Consider the following 11,291-nt stretch of genomic DNA (forward strand, 5'->3'; position numbering starts at 1 on the left):
GAAATTCCTCCATGCTAGTGCATACTATGGTTTTACAATGATCATCAGTTTCTCACTTGTAATTTTCAGAAATAGCTAAATAGAGGAATCTGACCAATCTGAGGGTTAGAACAAGATAAACACAGTATTGTAAATAAATACCTCTGAAAAAATGCCTAAAGAAGGCATATGTACAGAGCAGTAACAACTGTTCTGATATTTGTATAAAATAGCCTTGATTTGTGGTACTACTTACAGTTTGACATGACATTTAAACCACAAATATAATAAAATATTCTCCTTTTATGGTCACTGGTTATATTTTGACAAATATATATGGGAATAATTTTCTGGGTGAGCTCCATGGAGAAGACAAACTGCACAAAGACTATGTATATTGAATTCTATTAGAGTATTGAGCAGATCAAGAGATAAAGTATTTCATGAGACAAATAATTTTTCATACGTGATAGCACCATACAGAAGCAAGAGATCACGGCACACATCTGTGTTTTAAATAAGAAAGTGCATGCACATTCTTATTGTTGCTCTTCATATTGGTGATTATCAATTTAATACAATTTAATATGAAATATTAAAAAGGGGTTAAGGTTGCAGTAGCCAAAGACAGACATTCATGCGATCACCTTGATGTTCATTCGTCCCTGATGGAGTTGCAACCATGCAGTGCTCTCAGACTGCTTTAGAAAGGAGTGTGACAGTGCTGTCTTCACAGTCTCTCTTAGAGAGGAATGTGTGTTCAACACAGTCTTTCAAGACTTCCTTGAGTGAGACCAAACAGAGAAGAGAGCAGCACTGCAATTGTTGATTTTTGGAACAGCTATCTCACTTTTAAGAAAGTTTGCCCTCAAATATTATTTTTAATTGTTTTCTATTGACAAGCACCAGTAAAATATTCTGCCAACATATGTGGACATTTTTAGTATTTAATATCCAAAAAAAAAAGCTCTGCTGCCATCTTAATATGTGTTTTACACTGCATATGTAGGCACATTTATTTTGAGATGATCTAAAAATATAAAATACTTAAAATGTGCAAGTGCATATTCTGTGCTGAATTTCTAAATTTGAAAACAGAATTTGTAATATGTTCTTCGTCTTGAATCTGCAAGTTCTTCTTCATATATGCTCAGTGGTGATATATATCAAGCTAGGACTGAATATGTAGATTACTTGTTGAATGTAACTTCATTAAAAATAATAAGACTTAAAAAGAATGCAATTCCTATTACGCAGTACAGATACACTCTTTGTGTTACTCTATGACTGGACTGTTGTTATATTTGCTTCAGATACAGTTTTGTGCGTCTCTTACCTGGAGCATAGTCCAGGGTGGGGTGGTTCTCTAAGGATTAGTACTTCCTTTCAGAAATTCAAATGTATCTTTAAACAACCTCCTCTCACAGCTTTGTCACTAATTTTCATGACAACAGGACTGGACCCAATATAGCAATTTACCGTAATATTACATTGGTTTAGCCTACCAAGGCAGTAAACAACAACTTCCACTACTGTAAGGGAAAAAAGTCTTTCTAATTTAAGTCATATATAGCAGTGGAATTACTATTTTGGTCTTCCACAATAACCTTATTCCTGATTTTAGCTGTTTTTTATTCACTGGCTCCAAAGCATAACTCTTGCTTGCTCTGATGTTTTCCTTGATCACTTTGACTGATTACCCTTTTTTCTGCTCAGTACAACTTTTTTTTCTCAAAATATAAGAACTGCCTCTGTGTCCCTTCTCAATTCATATGCTTTCATCGAACATCATACCTGTCAAGCTATGCTCATTTTCTATTGCAGAATATTTGATAAACGTCAACATTTCATACAGATTCCTATCTCTATTAGTAATCACTCGTATGTTTGTGTTTTATTGTTCAGAAGGGAAATACATTATTTTGCCAGTTTTGCTCACATTTCTATCTGTGAATACTACTAGACTTTATTTAATGTTTTTCAGATATTGTATTTTCTTTTCAGGTCTGCTTTTAGCCTGGTCTTACAAAATGTCAGTTGTTGCAATCCTAGTCTCTGACCACTTTTGTCAACATTTTGATGAAAGGTTTTCTCATTGTCACTTACCATCTTACCTGAATTTACCTTGCCACAGCTCCCCTTTGTCCTCACCTTTACACCTTCTGTCAAGGAGTGTATTTCCAAAGCTATAGGGACCGGCCTTCTTTCTTCATTCACTCTCCTTTGGGAGTCAGCCCTCACCTGAGTACTTGTGACCCACCAGCTTCCAAATGCATCCAAAGTCCAAGCATATCCACAGTTCATTATCCAACAAAAGAAAATATTGGGCAGTCCCCAGTCTGGACAGAAAGAACAAAATTTCCGCTTGTGCCCAGGTCTGTACACAGAGTCAAACATTGCCTGTAGGTCTGCCTCAAGACTTCTACAGTGTGAGTACTTCTTGGACACTCACCAGCAGAATTCCCAACACATCAGCAGCTGCATCCTTCTAAAACCTTGTCAGGCTCTTTCTGATCCTTCTGCTTTCCCCGATTGTCAGTCAACAGAAATTAATGCCAAGCACTGGTCTTCCACAAATTTTCAATCCTCCATTGGTCATTTAGATCAAACTCAATATATCAAGCAAGATCAACCACTTTTTTCTACCTCTAATCAGGGAAGAAATTTGGCCCTGTAATTAACAAAGCTTTGCCATACCTAATTTCCACAATGATAAGTAACTTCTTTCCATCTTGTACACAATATCATGGCACTGTGTCTTTTTTACCATTCCTCATGCTGCACTGCAGTGAGACCTCTTACTCTGCACATCCAGGGCTGCAGGGGATTTTTAAAACAATCTGTCAGTGTACTTATTTATAAGGATAACTTACACAAGTGTAGTTTTCTACGATATGATCAGTGTGCCTTTTTGCAGTTTGCATGTGAATTTACACAGAATCATTTTCATGGTTTCCACATTTTCTAAGAAATTTTTACAAATTTGTTAAACCATCCAATGGTCATTCATTTTCTATTTTCACCTGTCTGATTGACTATTATAATGCTTCGGGCAACAGCAGATTTCCAGTAAAAGCAAACTGGGTCACACCATTTATTTCACTCACTGCCTCAAGATCACTTACTGGTTCCTTTCCTCAGAATGTTTTATTTCTATTTATATTAGACATTGAGATTTCCCCTTGTGCTTTTAGCCTGCGTTCCATAATCATTGCAATCTATATATCTATATATTCTGTATATACAGAGAGATATAAAATATTCACATAGTAAAATATATTTGAGGTAAAATATACCTTCTTTGTATTTTGTATAAGATGCGTAGGGTATATACTTATGTATATATACTTGTACTATGTATCTTGTATTATATATAACATACTTTTTATATCTTGAAACCTAAGTTCATTATAGATTATTAGCACTTTTTCTGTGGAGAGAAGTTGAACTCTGAGCCCTCAGGCCTCCCAAAGTCCTGAGGCATACTGAAAATGATAATAACTCATGGTTTGTTTTGCCATATTACTTAATTAATCCAGCTGCTCTTGAATTGCATTCTTGTTTCACTGGATATTAAACCAACTTGTCAATTGTAATTGCAGAGCTCCTTTTCCCCTTTCTATCTCATTCAGACCAGTCCTACTGAGTCTGTCTTTTCTTGCATGCTACCTCTTTATTTCAGCCATTTTTAGTCTAAAGGAAATACATGATATAAAGAGTTGAAATAAAAGAAAATGGCCAGCAAGTTTATGAAATAATAATTGTAACTAATACAGAAAATTATATTTCAAAATACTTTAATTATAAATATTGTAAAAGCTATGTCTGTAGAAGTGTAATAAAATCTCATGGATAATTCTAATACATCAGTAATCAGTAACTTCAAGTTTTTAGTAATTTTCCACTCTTTGTGTTAAAGATGCATTAGTCTGTTAAAATGGGCTCACAGTGCAACTCTGCCACTTGTAGAGGAAAATTAGTATTTCTGAGGAACATCAGGTAACGTTCAGTACTTGCAAAATTGTTTCTTTCTCTGTGCATAAGCACACAAAGCTCCTTTTAAAAAGCAGGTGCATAGCTTTCTTGTCTTAATTTAATTTTTGCCTTCCTTCTTTTTTAATAGCAGGGATGTTTTAGTTTAATTAATCAAGAGGTTTCAATTGTCCAGAATTGTAGTCCTTTATTTTTTTTTCATATCTTTCTTGTCACTATTATTTACTTCCATTTGTGGAAGTAAGACGGTTTTCTGTAGCAGTTTGGAAGTGTTGTTTACCTAGTTACAATTCATAACAACACAAAGAAGGCTGGGTGATCAGGGATCTGAGAGAAGGATATGAAATCATACAGAATTGAATTGCTATCTAGAATGCAGCGTACTACTACTACTACTACTACAATTTACTCAACTCATCATCCCCTGAACTTAATTGTACCTTAAAGTATTAATTCCATGGAAGTACTTTTACACATTTTTAGCATACCAAAACATAAGGATTAATTGCTGTTTTCATTTTAAAATGTTGTACGCAGATATAAAACACAAAATCGGTATTACAATGACAGGATAACCAACTTGGCAAAACCCACGTGGTCAACTACTCCTACTACTCAGAAGATTGTCCAGTTATCACTTTGTTCTCTTATCATCTACAGCTCTTCCACTATCTCTAAGTCAGTTGATAGGATTAATTTCTTGACAGTTTTATTTTCTTTACTATTTGGTTTCAACACAAAGTCCATCCTCTGACTCTTTGATGGACAGTGTAAGTAGCCTCAGCTCACCTCTCAGCAAGCAGGAAACCATATGAGCAATCAGAAAAACGAGCAGATTTTCAATCTCAGCAGACAGACCCCAAGTGTACCAGGAGAATGAATTCTAGAGAGGCTTCTTTAGAGATACGGTTAGCTCACACTGGCAAGGCCAGGCATATTGTTGTACTTCTCCTGTAGAGAAAGAGGGCTTCAGTTTCCCAGTTATCAAACAGCCAGCAAGTTTTCTCAGCTCTGTTTTCACTGCAAACTACAGAAGACTGTAAAGATAGTGCAGTCATAGTTTGCTAATATTTAATGCAAAGAAATTTAGGAATAAAACAGTTTTAAAAATATTTCTCTATCGTGTCTGTTTGCTAAGAGTTCTCAAACAAAAGAAAGCACTGCAAAACATTATACACACATGACAAATGGTGCTATATCTTAAAAATAGGAATTAAGGATAAGAGCATCTTACTTTAAATATTAGCAGTGCAAACTGCAGAGAGAACGTAACTTTTGTGTGATTGAACGTAATTTTTCCTTTGGTAAAAATATCTCATTATCAGTTATAGGCATAGGCAAGGGAAGACTGTCCATTACACCACTTCCAAAGATAGGATAACAAATTATTGCATTAGCAGCAATTAGTAAAGGAAAAGGAAAAAGGGCAAACTGTTTCTCACTGAATAATGTTAGGGGGCAATTTAGAAAGCAATATGGCATATGATAAAAATATTATTTTTAATCAAACATACTTGTGAAGCACCAGCTGTATTCATTCTACACATTCCTTTCCTAAAACTTAGTTTTTGAACAGTTCTCTGCGTCTGTATTGTTAACCAAGTCTTTGTCTCCCTCCTGTGTTCACAGCCTGTAGTTAACATGAATTGGAGAGAAATGCAAATGACGATCTCTCTCAAACATTTACAGGCACTGCTTTAAACCTTTTTTTTTTTTTTTTTTTGAGCAGTGTGCAAAGCAACATTAATATTTCTCAGATAAAGTGAATACTTCCAAGATAAAGGGTAGTTCACATCTGATAAAAGCAGGTCACAAAAATTTGCAAAATAGCGTGAACAGAATCAATGCAGTCCCTTTGTGATTTATGATTGATTTTTTTTTTTCTCCTGCTGAAATACTGCATCTGAGATTTCTTGGTAACCTCCAATATGTGATTTTGCAAAAACTTATCTAAGACCTCTAAACCTTTCTTTTAACTGCCAGACTGCTGAATTTACATGATCTCATCAAGCAGTAACTTTCAAAAGCATTAACCTCAGAAGAGGGAGAAATGATTAATGCATAGATGAAACATACCATTAAATCTTAAACTAATCAATTATTAAATTCTGCAATATCTTAGTAAAGTTGCCTGTTTTTATTTCCAAAGGGAATATATGGAGCTAAGGTGGATATATCATACATTTTTGATGCACATATACATCTGTGCTTCAGTTCATTAAGTAGTATGAGAATGCTTTGAAAGAAATATATAGTGTATGGGAAAGATCCTCAAACATGTCATATAAAACCTACCCTTTTATTTTTCCTTTATTTTCCTTTTTATTTCCTTTCTCTCTCATTTGCAACAACCAAGACAACTGTCTTTGTGAAATTACTAGTATGTGGCTTGTTGCTATGTTTTTAAGTTTTCTAGTGCTGAATGTGTTCCTTTTTAAGGAAATCCGTAGAGCAGAGCTCTTTTCTTTTGCTGATTTTCCAAATCAAGTCACATTCTTTGGAAGGTGCAGCATCAGACATATAAATATTTGAACATACAGGATAGTAGAAAAAGTGTTTCCAAATAATAGATAACTTTTTGTATAAACTCTTAGAAATTTGCAGAAGAATGTTCAAAATATTTCCAACAAGAAAATATGACATACCTATGACACAGCTACTGTTCATTTATTTGCAGTAAAAAGATTTAAACAAAAGCCACCATTTTAATCTAATGGAATAAACCCACAACATTTCACCTGTTGAGTTATGTGTCTCCTACTTGCTGTAAGCCTGTTCCATCAGCAATGGCTTGTAGTCTTTCATTTCTCTTCATTACTAGATGTCTGTTCCTTTCCCAAAGGCAAATGAAGACCTTAGGCACAATGCTTTACTCATATATGCTTCAGCCACAGAAACCTTGTAGTCCAGCCTGGTAGATTCCTTTCAATAAACTGCGGTAGATAATCCAATCGTAGCCATATTTAAAGCATTAAAAAAATACCTTTTTAAATTAAAATAGCATCTTTTGCAATCCCTATGTAGAGCTTGAATATATTTGCTATCATTTCTCTTTGCATTTCCTGCTTGCCCAAAAGATCACAAGAATCATTCAGATAATTCTTGCTTTGGTTTGGTAAAATAAGTAGGAATTGAACAAAAAAATATTTAGGCAAAGAATCTTTTATTTTAGCCATCAGACTGCAAATAATTTGATATAACACAGCCAGTAATATCTAACACAATTTACACACTCTTACTATTATTGTGAATGACTTGGAGGACATTAAATAATTACAAAACCTTTCAGGATTTTACTCTTAAATGCTACCTGATGCTTATGTTTTTGACCCAAAGGAGGGGTCAAAATTTTATTTCTGTTTCTAACTCTCAGCTGCTCTGAAAGAAAAATATTAGCAGTTTTCAAACCCTTCCATGTTTTTTCGTCACTGGAATTCTATCTTATTTGGCAGTCTGTGATCTGAGTTTCCATAAACCTCTACCTGCATTGACGTCAGCAGAATGGCACAGAGCTCTCTGACTGAAGTTGAAACCCATCACCCTGGTATGTTATCACCAGTCCTATTTCAAGGAGAAATGAAATAGTGTTGTTAGTTTTATGGCTTTGAAAATCCCTCCAATAGGGGGATAGAGAGTGCATTGAACTATTTCTCACTGTAATATTTTCCTACCTAGCTAAAGAGAAAGGCAGTATAGTAGAGCTAGAATAAAGCCTGTTCACACAGCTTTTTCAGCACTTCTCTTCTGTGGAATACCTGCATTTGAGTATTTTATGTCTCCCTAAATCTTTGCTTTTCTCCTTCTCCTTTTCCCTCTCTCTCCTCCTTCTCCATCTTCAAAGAGTAAACTGAACCATAATAATGTGTAAGTAGGATTTGTACCCTCCCTGAGGGGTTTGAACTCCAGGTGGGTCACAAGAAGACAGATACTGATGAGGTGATTTACCTGTGGAATCAGGAGGAGCTCTCACACTTCTGTGAGAGAATGCAATGTGATAGAATGATCTTAGCCCAAAATGTAGAGTCAAGTCAATTTCTCTTTGGCCTTCAGTGAGGATTTTGTTTAAGTGTTGAAGTACTTAACCCATCACTCAGTAATTGTCTCCAGCAGGAACATTACTGAAAATTAGATTTGAAATGGCAGTAATATCGGTGCTTTGTTTGGCAATAGATGTTGCATGAATTCAGCTGCAGTTAGACAAGCCAAGCTTTCAATTACTACAGACACTATGGTGGAAAGAGGATCAGCATGTGGGCAATAATTTTCATCATTTGCTTTACTCCTGTATTCTTTGATAGCCAGCTGGTGATGGATGGGAAGCAGTGTAATGATGCAGCCTCCCTCTTCTAAAGGCTGTTTTGTACAGCAATCCAGATACTAATAAAACTCCATGAAATACCACATTTTTATGAACTGCCAAAGTGATATGACTGTTATATGTTGGTAATGATAAATTGAAGGAGTAATTGGTAATAATTTATTATCCTTTTCCTTGAAAGAAAATTACCCATACAGCTAAATGATACCAGTATGTTACGAAAATGAAGTTTATTCTCTTCCCAGGCTATGCCTCTCACAGCTAGAAGCCATGTCTGCTATTTTTGCATCTTTCACTGCTGTCCAATTCTGAACTCCATGCAAAAAGGACTGCTCTTTCTCTTCTTTTTGTGGTACACAGAATGCTGTGATCCAGAGAAGGATCACAAGGTTTAAATCTTCTAAAAGAAATAATAGCACCAAAATATTTTTGTAACCTAAGGAGATTGAAAGAAAACATTTCTTTATACAGTGCATAATGATACAGCCTAATTTCCTGAGCAGGTCACTGGTTCAAAATAGTAATGCAACAAATATTTCACTGAGAAAAAAAACCCAACAAATTAATTAAAGAGGTAGAACGAGGGAATTATCTGAGTAATTATAGCTATGGAAAGCAAGATTAGTATGCAAGAATACCTCTTTAGTCCTCATCTCTGAAAACAAATCAAAGATTAACTCCTTCGGATGAGAAAGAAATTCATTACATTATTATTAGTCACCCAGTAGAATCATTCACCCCAACAAAATTTGTCTTCTGTCAAGTTTGTAATTGCAGAGATGTAATAAATACACAAATGGCATAGAATATCCTTCAAAGAGCCAAAGGAAAGTTTTTTATAGCCATGTTGACAGTGGCATGAGCTCTCCTGAGCATTCCTTTTTATAGGAAATGTTTAATTGCTCTTTATTGAGCAGAACCTTTCCTTCTGCTTGTAAAAGAAGTTATTGCTTTCTCCCTCTGGATCAGTCAAAGGAAGTTAATAGTCCAAGTTTCCTCTGGCAACAGAGACAGTTAATGACTGGGAGACTATCATAAATGGGGTTTATTGCCCAAATTACAATCCAGTTCCTAACCAGCCTTCTCAGTTCAGATTGCCCTCCTGGCATTTTTGTGGTTTTCTGTCTTATTATCTGGTTCACAAAGACAGCTCTCTGATATTTAAAAATTTAACGTGCTGGGTTTTTTATAGTATTCAGATGATACTGCTGGAAATTGTTAAGGTCAATGTGATAGGTATATTTATTGACTTCATGACACCAAAGTGTTTCTCAGCAAAGGCGATTTTTTGGCATGCAGCAACACCTATGTTCACATATAAAAAATAAGTAATTTCTTCTCTGCCCTCATGTTGTTACTTTTGGTGTGATGTCTAAGTGCTGTTATGAAGGGATTCGTATAAAAACCATAATTTTATATGCAAATACTTGTAAAATCTTAGAGGTAAAAAAATTATTACAGTTAATAATCATTCTTACTATGACATCATAAATGCACATAGAGATTTGCAGTAAGAAGACTAAAATCCCTGCTTTATAGTGCTAACAAAGAAAGCAAATGTAACGACCAGGTGTAGCAGGTATTGTGGCTGGAACATATCATGGAATGAGGAGACTTAAAGAAGTTTAAGATAGATTTTCTCTAATTATTTAGCAATTTAGAAATGAGAAGTGTTATACAAAACAAATCCTAAAAATCGAGTTTCTTTGAAGGGGAGATTTCAGAAAGGAAGATTTGGGGAATTTCTTTTTGAGAATTTCTTTGCTATTACACCTCATAATTAGATGCCAGATTTTCTAAATAGATACATAGAGAGATCTGAGGCAGACACTAGCTCAGAGTGATATACAGCAGCAAGAAATGTAAAAGCCAAATTCCTACCATGACATCAATACAAACACTGTGTGAATTCAGGCTCGAAATGTGACCAAGTCTCACCATGAACTCCAAATACCATTATTGCATTTTTGTATCAAAGAAGTCTCCAAAATTCTGCATAATTTAATAAAAAAGAGGACATGCAAAAAAAAAATCTTAAATTCATTGGAAGTGGGAAAAAACAGTGATTCTTTTTAAATATACCACCCCATCTCTAAGCTTCTGAAGCATCTGAAGACTTCCACCTCTATTAGGGCACATTCCTGATGCTGTTCTCAATAATTCAGACTGGTGGTCTTTTGAATTTAAAAGTGTTGTATTATCATGAATATTGCAATTCCGAAACCATTTACTATCAAAATTTTTACATCTCATATTGTCATTTTTATACTCTAAATATAAATAATTAGGGATATGTCTTTTAACTCTTCATTGAACATAATGAAGTTTCTATAAAGTATTTCAATGTTGATGGAAAAAACCCTCAGCTATTTAGTGTAGAGATAACATCTAGTTTGCTTATGGTTAAGGATTCATACAAGAGTGTATCCATGTCTCTATAATAGAATTTACAACAGGCACAATAAAGACATTGTAAATATTTTGAAAAATTGGGATGATTTATTGGAATGTTTAATTGATAGAGTAATTTAGTATCACTGGCTATAGCATGCTACAGGATTGAATTAGAAATCAGCAATAGCAAGTTACAGAAGACTGTGTAGCCAGGGGATAAATGACAAGTCTTCCAAATATTGCTTACTGTTAGCTATAGTAGAGATAATAAAAATTAATGTATTATTTCTGAAAAGCATAGACTACTTTGAAATATAGAATTTTGTCTAAGTCCAGTTTCATCCTTGCTTTATTCTTTCCCTACTGTGTCAGTATTCTTTTTGGCTCAGAAACTTATTTTGTGCAGGGTGAAATACAGAATAATAATGCAAAAGACTGCAGCTAACAACAAACCCCTTAAGACTTTTATTTCATGTTACTACTGTGATATACAACAGGTGATTTCCTGAGTCTGGTACCACACTCTTTAGGGATCACAGTACATGTACAGATGCTCCAAAATAGCTGTTCCACTCCCCAGTTTCTGCCTGGGAATTACAAGCTCTTC

This window comes from Myiozetetes cayanensis, unplaced genomic scaffold (genome assembly GCF_022539395.1).
Source record: "Myiozetetes cayanensis isolate MyiCay16 unplaced genomic scaffold, myiCay2020 scf4, whole genome shotgun sequence".
Classification (NCBI taxonomy): domain Eukaryota; kingdom Metazoa; phylum Chordata; class Aves; order Passeriformes; family Tyrannidae; genus Myiozetetes; species Myiozetetes cayanensis.